The 216-nt window shown below is 69.4% G+C and overlaps 1 protein-coding gene across 1 annotated transcript in view; it reads left to right on the plus strand.

The window, feature by feature from the left end:
* Positions 1-216, plus strand: part of NLRC5 (NLR family, CARD domain containing 5) — a 92,033-nt gene continuing 91,817 nt past the window's right edge. The window contains exon 1 of the mRNA XM_006752861.2: positions 1-66. The gene's annotated coding sequence lies outside the window, so the exon portion shown is untranslated. The remainder of the gene's footprint in view (positions 67-216) is intronic.

A 216-nucleotide genomic window follows, 5' to 3' on the forward strand; every position in this document is an offset into this window, starting at 1 on the left:
CTTGCGCGGCTCTGGGCGCCTAGTTTCAGTTTCGTGCAGAGCGCGGAGGTGTGAGGAGCGCGGAGGGTGAGTGCGCGGGGCTGCGGGGTTGCGGGCTCCTGGGAGGGGGCGAGTCGCACCGCAGATTCCGGTGCAAATGCCGAACAGAGCGGGGATGCGGGGATGCCAGGGGGCTCTGGAGCGGGAGGTCCTGGTGTCCATCGGGTGGATGGCAGG

Source organism: Myotis davidii, unplaced genomic scaffold (genome assembly GCF_000327345.1).
Source record: "Myotis davidii unplaced genomic scaffold, ASM32734v1 scaffold590, whole genome shotgun sequence".
NCBI classification, from domain to species: domain Eukaryota; kingdom Metazoa; phylum Chordata; class Mammalia; order Chiroptera; family Vespertilionidae; genus Myotis; species Myotis davidii.